The sequence below is a fragment of the Macaca mulatta genome, chromosome 12, assembly GCF_049350105.2.
Source record: "Macaca mulatta isolate MMU2019108-1 chromosome 12, T2T-MMU8v2.0, whole genome shotgun sequence".
NCBI classification, from domain to species: Eukaryota; Metazoa; Chordata; class Mammalia; order Primates; family Cercopithecidae; genus Macaca; species Macaca mulatta.
In genome coordinates this window covers 31,625,179-31,642,474 of record NC_133417.1, presented here as the reverse complement: position 1 = coordinate 31,642,474, position 17,296 = coordinate 31,625,179, and positions in this window count along the sequence as shown.

The window sequence follows — 17,296 nt, the reverse complement described above, 5'->3', positions numbered from 1 at the left end:
AAGACTGTAGGGACAAAGGAAATATCCTCCCATAACAAAGAGAAAGAAGCTTTCTGAAAACTTCTTTGTGTTCTGTGAAATCATCTCACAGAGTTACAGCTTTCCCCTCATGCAGCCTTTCGCTAAGACAGTTCTTGTGGAATTGGCAAAGTGATATTTGGAAGCCCATAGAGGGCTTTGGTGAAAAAGGAAATATCCTCCGATGAAATCTGGAAAGAAGTTTCTGAGAAACTGCTCTGTGATATGTGACTTCCACTCACAGAGTTACATCTGTATTTCGTGGATCTCTTTGCTAGCCTTATTTCTGTGGAATCTGAGAACAGATATTTCGGATCCTTTTGAAGACTATAGGGCCAAAGGAAATATCCTCCGATTAAAAAGAGAAAGAAGCTTTCTGAGAAACTTCATTGTGTGCGGTGAAATCATCTCACAGAGTTACAGCTTTCCCCTCAATATGCCTTTCGCTAAGGCAGTTCTTGTGGAATTGGCAAAGTGATATTTGGAAGCCCATAGTGGGCTATGGTGAAAAAGGAAATATCCTCCGATGAAATCTGGAAAGAACCTTTCTGAGAAACTGCTCTGTGATATGTGACTTCCACTCACAGAGTTACATCTGTATTTCGTGGATCTCTTTGCTAGCCTTATTTCTGTGGAATCTGAGAACAGATATTTCGGATCCCTTTGAAGACTATAGGACCAAAGGAAATATCCTCCCATAACAAAGAGAAAGAAGCTTTCTGAGAAACTTCTTTGTGTTCTGTGAAATCATCTCACAGAGTTACAGCTTTCCCCTCAAGAAGCCTTTCGCTAAGACAGTTCTTGTGGAATTGGAAAAGTGATATTGGGAAGCCCATAGAGGGGTATGGTGAAAAAGGAAATATCCTCCCATGAAATCTGGAATGAAGCTTTCTGAGAAACTGCTCTGGGATATGTGACTTCCACTCACAGAGTTACATCTGTATTTCGTGGATCTCTTTGCTAGCCTTATTTCTGTGGAATCTGAGAACAGATATTTCGGATCCCTTTGAAGACTATAGGGCCAAAGGAAATATCCTCCCATAACAAAGAGAAGGAAGATTTCTGAAAATTTCTTTGTGTTCTGTGAAATCATCTCACAGAGTTACAGCTTTCCCCTCAAGAAGCCTTTCGCTAAGACAGTTCTTGTGGAATTGTCAAAGTGATATTTGGAAGCCCATAGAGGGGTACGGTGAAAAAGGAAATATCCTCAGATGAAATCTGGAAAGAAGCTTTCTGAGAAACTGCTCTGGGATATGTGACTTCCACTCACAGAGTTACATCTGTATTTCGTGGATCTCTTTGCAAGCCTTATTTCTGTGGAATCTGAGAACAGATATTTCGGATCCTTTTGAAAACTATAGGGCCAAAGGAAATATCCTCCGATTAAAAAGAGAAAGAAGCTTTCTGAGAAACTTCATTGTGTTCGGTGAAATCATCTCACAGAGTTACAGCTTTCCCCTCAAGATGCCTTTCGCTAAGACAGTTCTTGTGGAATTGGCAAAGTGATATTTGGAAACCCATAGAGGGCTATGGTGAAAAAGAAAACATCCTCCAGGAGAAACTGGAAGGAAGTTTTCTGAGAAACTTCTTTGTGTTCTGTGAAATCATCTCACAGAGTTACAGCTTTCCCATCAAGAAGCCTTTCGCTAAGACAGTTCTTGTGGAATTGGCAAAGTGATATTTGGAAGCCCATAGAGGGCTATGGTGAAAAAGGAAATATCCTCAGATGAAATCTGGAAAGAAGCTTTCTGCGAAACTGCTCTGTGATATGTGACTTCCACTCACAGAGTTACATCTGTATTTCGTGGATGTCTTTGCAAGCCGTATTTCTGTGGAATCTGAGAAAAGATATTTCGGATCCCTTGGAAGACTATATGGCCAAAGGAAATATCCTCCGATAACAAAGAGAAAGAAGCTTTCTGAGAATCTTCTTTGTGTTCTGTGAAATCATCTCACAGAGTTACAGCTTTCTACTCAAGAAGCCTTTCGCTAAGACAGTTCTTGTGGAATTGGCAAAGTGATATTTGGAAGCCCATAGAGGGCTATGTTGAAAAAGGAAATATCCTCCCATGAAATCTGGAAAGAAGCTTTCTGAGAAACTGCTTATTGTGCTCTTAATTCATCTCACAGAGTTACATCTGTATTTCAAGGATCTCTTTGCTAGCCTTATTTCTGTGGAATCTGAGAACAGATATTTCGGATCTCTTTGAAGACTGTAGGGACAAAGGAAATATCCTCCCATAACAAAGAGAAAGAAGCTTTCTGAAAAGTTCTTTGTGTTCTGTGAAATCATCTCACAGAGTTACAGCTTTCCCCTAAAGAAGCCTTTCGCTAAGACAGTTCTTGTGGAATTGGCAAAGTGATATTTGGAAGACCATAGAGGGCTATGGTGAAAAAGGAAATATCCTCCGATGAAATCTGGAAAGAAGCTTCCTGAGAAACTGCTCTGTGATATGTGACTTCCACTCAGAGCGTTACATCTGTATTTCGTGGATCCCTTTGCTAGCCTTATTTCTGTGGAATCTGAGAACAGATATTTCGGATCCCCTTGAAGACTATAGGGCCAAAGGAAATATCCTCCGATAACAAAGAGAAAGAAGATTTCTGAGAAACTTCTTTGTGTTCTGTGAAATCATCTCAGAGAGTTACAGCTTTCCCTTCAAGAAGCCTTTCGCTAAGACAGTTCTTGTGGAATTGGCAAAGTGATATTTGGAAACCCTTAGAGGGCTATGATGAAAAAGGAAATATTCTCAGATGAAATCTGGAAAGAAGCTTTCTGAGAAACTGCTCTGTGATATGTGACTTCCACTCACAGAGTTACATCTGTATTTCGTGGGTCTCCTTGCTAGCCTTATTTCTGTGGAATGTGAGAACAGATATTTCGGATCCCTTTGAAGACTATAGGGCCAAAGGAAATATCCTCCGATAACAAAGAGAAAGAAGCTTTCTGAGAAACTTCTTTGTGTTCTGTGAAATCATCTCACAGAGTTACAGCTTTCCCCTCAAGAAGCCTTTTGCTAAGACAGTTCTTGTCGAATTGGCAAAGTGATATTTGGAAGCCCTTAGAGGGCTATGGTGAAAAAGGAAATATCCTCCGATGAAATCTGGAAAGAAGCTTTCTGAGAAACTGCTCTGTGATATGTGACTTCCACTCACAGAGTTACATCTGTATTTCGTGGATCTCTTTGCTAGCCTTATTTCTGTGGAATCTGAGAACAGATATTTCGGATCCCTTTGAAGACTGTAGGGACAAAGGAAATATCCTCCCATAACAAAGAGAAAGAAGCTTTCTGAAAACTTCTTTGTGTTCTGTGAAATCATCTCACAGAGTTAAAGCTTTCCCCTCAAGAAGCCTTTCGCTAAGACAGTTCTTGTGGAATTGTCAAAGTGATATTTGGAAGCCCATAGAGGGCTATGGTGAAAAAGGAAATATCCTCCGATGAAATCTGGAAAGAAGCTTTCTGAGAAACTGCTCTGGGATATGTGACTTCCACTCACAGAGTTACATCTGTATTTCGTGGATCTCTTTGGTAGCCTTATTTCTGTGGAATCTGAGAACAGATATTTCGGATCCCTTGGAAGACTATATGGCCAAAGGAAATATCCTCCGATAACAAAGAGAAAGAAGCTTTCTGAGAATCTTCATTGTGTTCTGTGAAATCATCTCACAGAGTTACAGCTTTCCCCTCAAGAAGCCTTTCGCTAAGACAGTTCTTGTGGAATTGGAAAAGTGATATTGGGAAGCCCATAGAGGGCTATGGTGAAAAGGGAAATATCCTCCGATGAAATCTGGAAAGAAGCTTTCTGAGAAACTGCTCTGTGATATGTGACTTCCACTCACAGAGTTACATCTGTATTTCGTGGATCTCTTTGCTAGCCTTATTTCTGTGGAATCTGAGAACAGATATTTCGGATCCCTTTGAAGACTATAGGGCCAAAGGAAATATCCTCCCATAACAAAGAGAAAGAGGCTTTCTGAGAAACTTCTTTGTGTTCTGTGAAATCATCTCACAGCGTTACAGCTTTCCCCTCAAGAAAACGTTCGCTAAGACAGTTCTTGTGGAATTGGCAAAGTGATATTTGGAAGCCCATAGAGGGCTATGGTGAAAAAGGAAATATCCTCCGATGAAATCTGGAAAGAAGCTTTCTGAGAAACTGCTCTGTGATATGTGACTTCCACTCACAGAGTTACATCTGTATTTCGTGGATCTCTTTGCTAGCCTTATTTCTGTGGAATCTGAGAACAGATATTTCGGATCCCTTTGAAGACTATAGGGCCAAAGGAAATATCCTCCCATAACAAAGAGAAAGAAGCTTTCTGAGAAACTTCTTTGTGTTCTGTGAAATCATCTCACAGAGTTACAGCTTTCCCCTCAAGAAGCCTTTCGCTAAGACTGTTCTTGTGGAATTGGCAAAGGGATATTTGGAAGCCCATAGAGGGCTAGGGTGAAAAAGGAAATATCCTCCGATGAAATCTGGAAAGAAGCATTCTGAGAAACTGCTCTGTGATATGTGACTTCCACTCACAGAGTTACATCTGTATTTCGTGGATCTCTTTGCTAGCCTTATTTCTGTGGAATCTGAGAACAGATATTTCGGATCCCTTTGAAGACTGTAGGGACAAAGGAAATATCCTCCCATAACAAAGAGAAAGAAGCTTTCTTAAAACTTCTTTGTGTTCTGTGAAATCATCTCACAGAGTTACAGCTTTCCCCTCAAGAAGCCTTTCGCTAAGACAGTTCTTGTGGAATTGGCAAAGTGATATTTGGAAGCCCATAGAGGGCTATGGTGAAAAAGGAAATATCCTCCGATGAAATATGGAAAGAATCTTTCTGAGAAACTGCTCTGTGATATGTGACTTCCACTCACAGAGTTACATCTGTATTTCGTGGATCTCTTTGCTAGCCTTATTTCTGTGGAATCTGAGAACAGATATTTCGGATCCCTTTGAAGACTGTAGGGACAAAGGAAATATCCTCCCATAACAAAGAGAAAGAAGCTTTCTGAAAATTTCTTTGTGTTCTGTGAAATCATCTCACGGAGTTACAGCTTTCCCCTCAAGAAGCCTTTCGCTAAGACAGTTCTTGTGGAATTGTCACAGTGATATTTGCAAGCCCATAGAGGGCTATGGTGAAAAAGGAAATATCCTCAGATCAAATCTGGAAAGAAGCTTTCCGAGAAACTGCTCTGGGATATGTGACTTCCACTCACAGAGTTACATCTGAATTTCGTGGATCTCTTTGCTAGCCTTATTTCTGTGGAATCTGAGAACAGATATTTCGAATCCCTTTGAAGACTATAGGGCCAAAGGAAATATCCTCCGATAACAAAGAGAAAGAAGCTTTCTGAGAAACTTCTTTGTGTTCTGTGAAATCATCTCACAGAGTTACAGCTTTCCCCTCAAGAAGCCTTTCGCTAAGACAGTTCTTGTGGAATTGGCAAAGTGATATTTGGAAGCCCATAGAGGGCTATGGGAAAAAGGAAATATCCTCCGATGAAAACTGGAAAGAAGCTTTCTGAGAAACTGCTCTGTGATATGTGACTTCCACTCACAGAGTTACATCTGTATTTCGTGGATCTCTTTGCTAGCCTTATTTCTGTGGAATCTGAGAACAGATATTTCGGATCCCTTTGAAGACTGTAGGGACAAAGGAAATATCCTCCCATAACAAAGAGAAAGAAGCTTTCTGAAAACTTCTTTGTGTTCTGTGAAATCATCTCACAGAGTTACAGCTTTCCCCTCATGCAGCCTTTCGCTAAGACAGTTCTTGTGGAATTGGCAAAGTGATATTTGGAAGCCCATAGAGGGCTTTGGTGAAAAAGGAAATATCCTCCGATGAAATCTGGAAAGAAGTTTCTGAGAAACTGCTCTGTGATATGTGACTTCCACTCACAGAGTTACATCTGTATTTCGTGGATCTCTTTGCTAGCCTTATTTCTGTGGAATCTGAGAACAGATATTTCGGATCCTTTTGAAGACTATAGGGCCAAAGGAAATATCCTCCGATTAAAAAGAGAAAGAAGCTTTCTGAGAAACTTCATTGTGTGCGGTGAAATCATCTCACAGAGTTACAGCTTTCCCCTCAATATGCCTTTCGCTAAGGCAGTTCTTGTGGAATTGGCAAAGTGATATTTGGAAGCCCAAGGTGGGCTATGGTGAAAAAGGAAATATCCTCCGATGAAATCTGGAAAGAACCTTTCTGAGAAACTGCTCTGTGATATGTGACTTCCACTCACAGAGTTACATCTGTATTTCGTGGATCTCTTTGCTAGCCTTATTTCTGTGGAATCTGAGAACAGATATTTCGGATCCCTTTGAAGACTATAGGACCAAAGGAAATATCCTCCCATAACAAAGAGAAAGAAGCTTTCTGAGAAACTTCTTTGTGTTCTGTGAAATCATCTCACAGAGTTACAGCTTTCCCCTCAAGAAGCCTTTCGCTAAGACAGTTCTTGTGGAATTGGAAAAGTGATATTGGGAAGCCCATAGAGGGGTATGGTGAAAAAGGAAATATCCTCCCATGAAATCTGGAATGAAGCTTTCTGAGAAACTGCTCTGTGATATGTGACTTCCACTCACAGAGTTACATCTGTATTTCGTGGATCTCTTTGCTAGCCTTATTTCTGTGGAATCTGAGAACAGATATTTCGGATCCCTTTGAAGACTATAGGGCCAAAGGAAATATCCTCCCATAACAAAGAGAAAGAAGATTTCTGAAAATTTCTTTGTGTTCTGTGAAATCATCTCACAGAGTTACAGCTTTCCCCTCAAGAAGCCTTTCGCTAAGACAGTTCTTGTGGAATTGTCAAAGTGATATTTGGAAGCCCATAGAGGGGTACGGTGAAAAAGGAAATATCCTCAGATGAAATCTGGAAAGAAGCTTTCTGAGAAACTGCTCTGGGATATGTGACTTCCACTCACAGAGTTACATCTGTATTTCGTGGATCTCTTTGCAAGCCTTATTTCTGTGGAATCTGAGAACAGATATTTCGGATCCTTTTGAAAACTATAGGGCCAAAGGAAATATCCTCCGATTAAAAAGAGAAAGAAGCTTTCTGAGAAACTTCATTGTGTTCGGTGAAATCATCTCACAGAGTTACAGCTTTCCCCTCAAGATGCCTTTCGCTAAGACAGTTCTTGTGGAATTGGCAAAGTGATATTTGGAAACCCATAGAGGGCTATGGTGAAAAAGAAAACATCCTCCAGGAGAAACTGGAAGGAAGTTTTCTGAGAAACTTCTTTGTGTTCTGTGAAATCATCTCACAGAGTTACAGCTTTCCCATCAAGAAGCCTTTCGCTAAGACAGTTCTTGTGGAATTGGCAAAGTGATATTTGGAAGCCCATAGAGGGCTATGGTGAAAAAGGAAATATCCTCAGATGAAATCTGGAAAGAAGCTTTCTGCGAAACTGCTCTGTGATATGTGACTTCCACTCACAGAGTTACATCTGTATTTCGTGGATGTCTTTGCAAGCCGTATTTCTGTGGAATCTGAGAAAAGATATTTCGGATCCCTTGGAAGACTATATGGCCAAAGGAAATATCCTCCGATAACAAAGAGAAAGAAGCTTTCTGAGAATCTTCTTTGTGTTCTGTGAAATCATCTCACAGAGTTACAGCTTTCTACTCAAGAAGCCTTTCGCTAAGACAGTTCTTGTGGAATTGGCAAAGTGATATTTGGAAGCCCATAGAGGGCTATGTTGAAAAAGGAAATATCCTCCCATGAAATCTGGAAAGAAGCTTTCTGAGAAACTGCTTATTGTGCTCTTAATTCATCTCACAGAGTTACATCTGTATTTCAAGGATCTCTTTGCTAGCCTTATTTCTGTGGAATCTGAGAACAGATATTTCGGATCTCTTTGAAGACTGTAGGGACAAAGGAAATATCCTCCCATAACAAAGAGAAAGAAGCTTTCTGAAAAGTTCTTTGTGTTCTGTGAAATCATCTCACAGAGTTACAGCTTTCCCCTAAAGAAGCCTTTCGCTAAGACAGTTCTTGTGGAATTGGCAAAGTGATATTTGGAAGCCCATAGAGGGCTATGGTGAGAAAGGAAGTATCCTCCGATGAAATCTGGAAAGAAGCTTTCTGAGAAACTGCTCTGTGATATGTGACTTCCACTCACAGAGTTACATCTGTATTTCGTGGATCTCTTTGCTAGCCTTATTTCTGTGGAATCTGAGAACAGATATTTCGGATCCTTTTGAAGACTATAGGGCCAAATGAAATATCCTCCGATAACAAAGAGAAAGAAGCTTTCTGAGAAACTTCATTGTGTTCGGTGAAATCATCTCACAAAGTTACAGCTTTCCCCTCAAGAAACCTTTCGCTAAGACAGTTCTTGTGGAATTGGCAAAGTGATATTTGGAAGACCATAGAGGGCTATGGTGAAAAAGGAAATATCCTCCGATGAAATCTGGAAAGAAGCTTCCTGAGAAACTGCTCTGTGATATGTGACTTCCACTCAGAGCGTTACATCTGTATTTCGTGGATCCCTTTGCTAGCCTTATTTCTGTGGAATCTGAGAACAGATATTTCGGATCCCTTTGAAGACTATAGGGCCAAAGGAAATATCCTCCGATAACAAAGAGAAAGAAGATTTCTGAGAAACTTCTTTGTGTTCTGTGAAATCATCTCAGAGAGTTACAGCTTTCCCTTCAAGAAGCCTTTCGCTAAGACAGTTCTTGTGGAATTGGCAAAGTGATATTTGGAAACCCTTAGAGGGCTATGATGAAAAAGGAAATATTCTCAGATGAAATCTGGAAAGAAGCTTTCTGAGAAACTGCTCTGTGATATGTGACTTCCACTCACAGAGTTACATCTGTATTTCGTGGGTCTCCTTGCTAGCCTTATTTCTGTGGAATGTGAGAACAGATATTTCGGATCCCTTTGAAGACTATAGGGCCAAAGGAAATATCCTCCGATAACAAAGAGAAAGAAGCTTTCTGAGAAACTTCTTTGTGTTCTGTGAAATCATCTCACAGAGTTACAGCTTTCCCCTCAAGAAGCCTTTTGCTAAGACAGTTCTTGTCGAATTGGCAAAGTGATATTTGGAAGCCCTTAGAGGGCTATGGTGAAAAAGGAAATATCCTCCGATGAAATCTGGAAAGAAGCTTTCTGAGAAACTGCTCTGTGATATGTGACTTCCACTCACAGAGTTACATCTGTATTTCGTGGATCTCTTTGCTAGCCTTATTTCTGTGGAATCTGAGAACAGATATTTCGGATCCCTTTGAAGACTGTAGGGACAAAGGAAATATCCTCCCATAACAAAGAGAAAGAAGCTTTCTGAAAACTTCTTTGTGTTCTGTGAAATCATCTCACAGAGTTAAAGCTTTCCCCTCAAGAAGCCTTTCGCTAAGACAGTTCTTGTGGAATTGTCAAAGTGATATTTGGAAGCCCATAGAGGGCTATGGTGAAAAAGGAAATATCCTCCGATGAAATCTGGAAAGAAGCTTTCTGAGAAACTGCTCTGGGATATGTGACTTCCACTCACAGAGTTACATCTGTATTTCGTGGATCTCTTTGGTAGCCTTATTTCTGTGGAATCTGAGAACAGATATTTCGGATCCCTTGGAAGACTATATGGCCAAAGGAAATATCCTCCGATAACAAAGAGAAAGAAGCTTTCTGAGAATCTTCATTGTGTTCTGTGAAATCATCTCACAGAGTTACAGCTTTCCCCTCAAGAAGCCTTTCGCTAAGACAGTTCTTGTGGAATTGGAAAAGTGATATTGGGAAGCCCATAGAGGGCTATGGTGAAAAGGGAAATATCCTCCGATGAAATCTGGAAAGAAGCTTTCTGAGAAACTGCTCTGTGATATGTGACTTCCACTCACAGAGTTACATCTGTATTTCGTGGATCTCTTTGCTAGCCTTATTTCTGTGGAATCTGAGAACAGATATTTCGGATCCCTTTGAAGACTATAGGGCCAAAGGAAATATCCTCCCATAACAAAGAGAAAGAGGCTTTCTGAGAAACTTCTTTGTGTTCTGTGAAATCATCTCACAGCGTTACAGCTTTCCCCTCAAGAAAACGTTCGCTAAGACAGTTCTTGTGGAATTGGCAAAGTGATATTTGGAAGCCCATAGAGGGCTATGGTGAAAAAGGAAATATCCTCCGATGAAATCTGGAAAGAAGCTTTCTGAGAAACTGCTCTGTGATATGTGACTTCCACTCACAGAGTTACATCTGTATTTCGTGGATCTCTTTGCTAGCCTTATTTCTGTGGAATCTGAGAACAGATATTTCGGATCCCTTTGAAGACTATAGGGCCAAAGGAAATATCCTCCCATAACAAAGAGAAAGAAGCTTTCTGAGAAACTTCTTTGTGTTCTGTGAAATCATCTCACAGAGTTACAGCTTTCCCCTCAAGAAGCCTTTCGCTAAGACTGTTCTTGTGGAATTGGCAAAGGGATATTTGGAAGCCCATAGAGGGCTAGGGTGAAAAAGGAAATATCCTCCGATGAAATCTGGAAAGAAGCATTCTGAGAAACTGCTCTGTGATATGTGACTTCCACTCACAGAGTTACATCTGTATCTCGTGGATCTCTTTGCTAGCCTTATTTCTGTGGAATCTGAGAACAGATATTTCGGATCCCTTTGAAGACTGTAGGGACAAAGGAAATATCCTCCCATAACAAAGAGAAAGAAGCTTTCTTAAAACTTCTTTGTGTTCTGTGAAATCATCTCACAGAGTTACAGCTTTCCCCTCAAGAAGCCTTTCGCTAAGACAGTTCTTGTGGAATTGGCAAAGTGATATTTGGAAGCCCATAGAGGGCTATGGTGAAAAAGGAAATATCCTCCGATGAAATATGGAAAGAATCTTTCTGAGAAACTGCTCTGTGATATGTGACTTCCACTCACAGAGTTACATCTGTATTTCGTGGATCTCTTTGCTAGCCTTATTTCTGTGGAATCTGAGAACAGATATTTCGGATCCCTTTGAAGACTGTAGGGACAAAGGAAATATCCTCCCATAACAAAGAGAAAGAAGCTTTCTGAAAATTTCTTTGTGTTCTGTGAAATCATCTCACGGAGTTACAGCTTTCCCCTCAAGAAGCCTTTCGCTAAGACAGTTCTTGTGGAATTGTCACAGTGATATTTGCAAGCCCATAGAGGGCTATGGTGAAAAAGGAAATATCCTCAGATCAAATCTGGAAAGAAGCTTTCCGAGAAACTGCTCTGGGATATGTGACTTCCACTCACAGAGTTACATCTGAATTTCGTGGATCTCTTTGCTAGCCTTATTTCTGTGGAATCTGAGAACAGATATTTCGAATCCCTTTGAAGACTATAGGGCCAAAGGAAATATCCTCCGATAACAAAGAGAAAGAAGCTTTCTGAGAAACTTCTTTGTGTTCTGTGAAATCATCTCACAGAGTTACAGCTTTCCCCTCAAGAAGCCTTTCGCTAAGACAGTTCTTGTGGAATTGGCAAAGTGATATTTGGAAGCCCATAGAGGGCTATGGGAAAAAGGAAATATCCTCCGATGAAAACTGGAAAGAAGCTTTCTGAGAAACTGCTCTGTGATATGTGACTTCCACTCACAGAGTTACATCTGTATTTCGTGGATCTCTTTGCTAGCCTTATTTCTGTGGAATCTGAGAACAGATATTTCGGATCCCTTTGAAGACTGTAGGGACAAAGGAAATATCCTCCCATAACAAAGAGAAAGAAGCTTTCTGAAAACTTCTTTGTGTTCTGTGAAATCATCTCACAGAGTTACAGCTTTCCCCTCATGCAGCCTTTCGCTAAGACAGTTCTTGTGGAATTGGCAAAGTGATATTTGGAAGCCCATAGAGGGCTTTGGTGAAAAAGGAAATATCCTCCGATGAAATCTGGAAAGAAGTTTCTGAGAAACTGCTCTGTGATATGTGACTTCCACTCACAGAGTTACATCTGTATTTCGTGGATCTCTTTGCTAGCCTTATTTCTGTGGAATCTGAGAACAGATATTTCGGATCCTTTTGAAGACTATAGGGCCAAAGGAAATATCCTCCGATTAAAAAGAGAAAGAAGCTTTCTGAGAAACTTCATTGTGTGCGGTGAAATCATCTCACAGAGTTACAGCTTTCCCCTCAATATGCCTTTCGCTAAGGCAGTTCTTGTGGAATTGGCAAAGTGATATTTGGAAGCCCAAGGTGGGCTATGGTGAAAAAGGAAATATCCTCCGATGAAATCTGGAAAGAACCTTTCTGAGAAACTGCTCTGTGATATGTGACTTCCACTCACAGAGTTACATCTGTATTTCGTGGATCTCTTTGCTAGCCTTATTTCTGTGGAATCTGAGAACAGATATTTCGGATCCCTTTGAAGACTATAGGACCAAAGGAAATATCCTCCCATAACAAAGAGAAAGAAGCTTTCTGAGAAACTTCTTTGTGTTCTGTGAAATCATCTCACAGAGTTACAGCTTTCCCCTCAAGAAGCCTTTCGCTAAGACAGTTCTTGTGGAATTGGAAAAGTGATATTGGGAAGCCCATAGAGGGGTATGGTGAAAAAGGAAATATCCTCCCATGAAATCTGGAATGAAGCTTTCTGAGAAACTGCTCTGTGATATGTGACTTCCACTCACAGAGTTACATCTGTATTTCGTGGATCTCTTTGCTAGCCTTATTTCTGTGGAATCTGAGAACAGATATTTCGGATCCCTTTGAAGACTATAGGGCCAAAGGAAATATCCTCCCATAACAAAGAGAAAGAAGATTTCTGAAAATTTCTTTGTGTTCTGTGAAATCATCTCACAGAGTTACAGCTTTCCCCTCAAGAAGCCTTTCGCTAAGACAGTTCTTGTGGAATTGTCAAAGTGATATTTGGAAGCCCATAGAGGGGTACGGTGAAAAAGGAAATATCCTCAGATGAAATCTGGAAAGAAGCTTTCTGAGAAACTGCTCTGGGATATGTGACTTCCACTCACAGAGTTACATCTGTATTTCGTGGATCTCTTTGCAAGCCTTATTTCTGTGGAATCTGAGAACAGATATTTCGGATCCTTTTGAAAACTATAGGGCCAAAGGAAATATCCTCCGATTAAAAAGAGAAAGAAGCTTTCTGAGAAACTTCATTGTGTTCGGTGAAATCATCTCACAGAGTTACAGCTTTCCCCTCAAGATGCCTTTCGCTAAGACAGTTCTTGTGGAATTGGCAAAGTGATATTTGGAAACCCATAGAGGGCTATGGTGAAAAAGAAAACATCCTCCAGGAGAAACTGGAAGGAAGTTTTCTGAGAAACTTCTTTGTGTTCTGTGAAATCATCTCACAGAGTTACAGCTTTCCCATCAAGAAGCCTTTCGCTAAGACAGTTCTTGTGGAATTGGCAAAGTGATATTTGGAAGCCCATAGAGGGCTATGGTGAAAAAGGAAATATCCTCAGATGAAATCTGGAAAGAAGCTTTCTGCGAAACTGCTCTGTGATATGTGACTTCCACTCACAGAGTTACATCTGTATTTCGTGGATGTCTTTGCAAGCCGTATTTCTGTGGAATCTGAGAAAAGATATTTCGGATCCCTTGGAAGACTATATGGCCAAAGGAAATATCCTCCGATAACAAAGAGAAAGAAGCTTTCTGAGAATCTTCTTTGTGTTCTGTGAAATCATCTCACAGAGTTACAGCTTTCTACTCAAGAAGCCTTTCGCTAAGACAGTTCTTGTGGAATTGGCAAAGTGATATTTGGAAGCCCATAGAGGGCTATGTTGAAAAAGGAAATATCCTCCCATGAAATCTGGAAAGAAGCTTTCTGAGAAACTGCTTATTGTGCTCTTAATTCATCTCACAGAGTTACATCTGTATTTCAAGGATCTCTTTGCTAGCCTTATTTCTGTGGAATCTGAGAACAGATATTTCGGATCTCTTTGAAGACTGTAGGGACAAAGGAAATATCCTCCCATAACAAAGAGAAAGAAGCTTTCTGAAAAGTTCTTTGTGTTCTGTGAAATCATCTCACAGAGTTACAGCTTTCCCCTAAAGAAGCCTTTCGCTAAGACAGTTCTTGTGGAATTGGCAAAGTGATATTTGGAAGCCCATAGAGGGCTATGGTGAGAAAGGAAGTATCCTCCGATGAAATCTGGAAAGAAGCTTTCTGAGAAACTGCTCTGTGATATGTGACTTCCACTCACAGAGTTACATCTGTATGTCGTGGATCTCTTTGCTAGCCTTATTTCTGTGGAATCTGAGAACAGATATTTCGGATCCTTTTGAAGACTATAGGGCCAAATGAAATATCCTCCGATAACAAAGAGAAAGAAGCTTTCTGAGAAACTTCATTGTGTTCGGTGAAATCATCTCACAAAGTTACAGCTTTCCCCTCAAGAAACCTTTCGCTAAGACAGTTCTTGTGGAATTGGCAAAGTGATATTTGGAAGACCATAGAGGGCTATGGTGAAAAAGGAAATATCCTCCGATGAAATCTGGAAAGAAGCTTCCTGAGAAACTGCTCTGTGATATGTGACTTCCACTCAGAGCGTTACATCTGTATTTCGTGGATCCCTTTGCTAGCCTTATTTCTGTGGAATCTGAGAAAAGATATTTCGGATCCCTTGGAAGACTATATGGCCAAAGGAAATATCCTCCGATAACAAAGAGAAAGAAGCTTTCTGAGAAACTTCTTTGTGTTCTGTGAAATCATCTCAGAGAGTTACAGCTTTCCCTTCAAGAAGCCTTTCGCTAAGACAGTTCTTGTGGAATTGGCAAAGTGATATTTGGAAACCCTTAGAGGGCTATGATGAAAAAGGAAATATTCTCAGATGAAATCTGGAAAGAAGCTTTCTGAGAAACTGCTCTGTGATATGTGACTTCCACTCACAGAGTTACATCTGTATTTCGTGGGTCTCCTTGCTAGCCTTATTTCTGTGGAATGTGAGAACAGATATTTCGGATCCCTTTGAAGACTATAGGGCCAAAGGAAATATCCTCCGATAACAAAGAGAAAGAAGCTTTCTGAGAAACTTCTTTGTGTTCTGTGAAATCATCTCACAGAGTTACAGCTTTCCCCTCAAGAAGCCTTTTGCTAAGACAGTTCTTGTCGAATTGGCAAAGTGATATTTGGAAGCCCTTAGAGGGCTATGGTGAAAAAGGAAATATCCTCCGATGAAATCTGGAAAGAAGCTTTCTGAGAAACTGCTCTGTGATATGTGACTTCCACTCACAGAGTTACATCTGTATTTCGTGGATCTCTTTGCTAGCCTTATTTCTGTGGAATCTGAGAACAGATATTTCGGATCCCTTTGAAGACTGTAGGGACAAAGGAAATATCCTCCCATAACAAAGAGAAAGAAGCTTTCTGAAAACTTCTTTGTGTTCTGTGAAATCATCTCACAGAGTTAAAGCTTTCCCCTCAAGAAGCCTTTCGCTAAGACAGTTCTTGTGGAATTGTCAAAGTGATATTTGGAAGCCCATAGAGGGCTATGGTGAAAAAGGAAATATCCTCCGATGAAATCTGGAAAGAAGCTTTCTGAGAAACTGCTCTGGGATATGTGACTTCCACTCACAGAGTTACATCTGTATGTCGTGGATCTCTTTGCTAGCCTTATTTCTGTGGAATCTGAGAACAGATATTTCGGATCCCTTTGAAGACTATAGGGCCAAAGGAAATATCCTCCCATAACAAAGAGAAAGAAGCTTTCTGAGAAACTTCTTTGTGTTCTGTGAAATCATCTCACAGAGTTACAGCTTTCCCCTCAAGAAGCCTTTCGCTAAGACTGTTCTTGTGGAATTGGCAAAGGGATATTTGGAAGCCCATAGAGGGCTAGGGTGAAAAAGGAAATATCCTCCGATGAAATCTGGAAAGAAGCATTCTGAGAAACTGCTCTGTGATATGTGACTTCCACTCACAGAGTTACATCTGTATTTCGTGGATCTCTTTGCTAGCCTTATTTCTGTGGAATCTGAGAACAGATATTTCGGATCCCTTTGAAGACTGTAGGGACAAAGGAAATATCCTCCCATAACAAAGAGAAAGAAGCTTTCTTAAAACTTCTTTGTGTTCTGTGAAATCATCTCACAGAGTTACAGCTTTCCCCTCAAGAAGCCTTTCGCTAAGACAGTTCTTGTGGAATTGGCAAAGTGATATTTGGAAGCCCATAGAGGGCTATGGTGAAAAAGGAAATATCCTCCGATGAAATATGGAAAGAATCTTTCTGAGAAACTGCTCTGTGATATGTGACTTCCACTCACAGAGTTACATCTGTATTTCGTGGATCTCTTTGCTAGCCTTATTTCTGTGGAATCTGAGAACAGATATTTCGGATCCCTTTGAAGACTGTAGGGACAAAGGAAATATCCTCCCATAACAAAGAGAAAGAAGCTTTCTGAAAATTTCTTTGTGTTCTGTGAAATCATCTCACGGAGTTACAGCTTTCCCCTCAAGAAGCCTTTCGCTAAGACAGTTCTTGTGGAATTGTCACAGTGATATTTGCAAGCCCATAGAGGGCTATGGTGAAAAAGGAAATATCCTCAGATCAAATCTGGAAAGAAGCTTTCCGAGAAACTGCTCTGGGATATGTGACTTCCACTCACAGAGTTACATCTGAATTTCGTGGATCTCTTTGCAAGCCTTATTTCTGTGGAATCTGAGAACAGATATTTCGGATCCTTTTGAAAACTATAGGGCCAAAGGAAATATCCTCCGATTAAAAAGAGAAAGAAGCTTTCTGAGAAACTTCATTGTGTTCGGTGAAATCATCTCACAGAGTTACAGCTTTCCCCTCAAGATGCCTTTCGCTAAGACAGTTCTTGTGGAATTGGCAAAGTGATATTTGGAAACCCATAGAGGGCTATGGTGAAAAAGAAAACATCCTCCAGGAGAAACTGGAAGGAAGTTTTCTGAGAAACTTCTTTGTGTTCTGTGAAATCATCTCACAGAGTTACAGCTTTCCCATCAAGAAGCCTTTCGCTAAGACAGTTCTTGTGGAATTGGCAAAGTGATATTTGGAAGCCCATAGAGGGCTATGGTGAAAAAGGAAATATCCTCAGATGAAATCTGGAAAGAAGCTTTCTGCGAAACTGCTCTGTGATATGTGACTTCCACTCACAGAGTTACATCTGTATTTCGTGGATGTCTTTGCAAGCCGTATTTCTGTGGAATCTGAGAAAAGATATTTCGGATCCCTTGGAAGACTATATGGCCAAAGGAAATATCCTCCGATAACAAAGAGAAAGAAGCTTTCTGAGAATCTTCTTTGTGTTCTGTGAAATCATCTCACAGAGTTACAGCTTTCTACTCAAGAAGCCTTTCGCTAAGACAGTTCTTGTGGAATTGGCAAAGTGATATTTGGAAGCC